Source organism: Penaeus monodon, chromosome 23 (assembly GCF_015228065.2).
Source record: "Penaeus monodon isolate SGIC_2016 chromosome 23, NSTDA_Pmon_1, whole genome shotgun sequence".
Classification (NCBI taxonomy): domain Eukaryota; kingdom Metazoa; phylum Arthropoda; class Malacostraca; order Decapoda; family Penaeidae; genus Penaeus; species Penaeus monodon.
Genome location: NC_051408.1, coordinates 20,005,194 through 20,005,431, shown reverse-complemented (window position 1 = coordinate 20,005,431; position 238 = coordinate 20,005,194).

Here is a 238-nt window from a genome sequence, read left to right as displayed (position 1 = left end):
CGCCTTGTGCTACATACAATACGTCGACGGAGAGGTGTACAGACTGAACCGCGCAAATTAAAATCGCATTCGGGGAGACTCTCGGATGAAAAACCCGATTTGTCTCTTCCTTGCGTCTTCTCGTCTATTTTCTAAAGTTGCTTTGCTCCACTTTCCTCTCACACGTCCGGTAACGCTGGTGCTGGAGCCAAACCTGTATTTAATGAAGTAAACAGTAGAACCGGGTCACGCAGAAGGC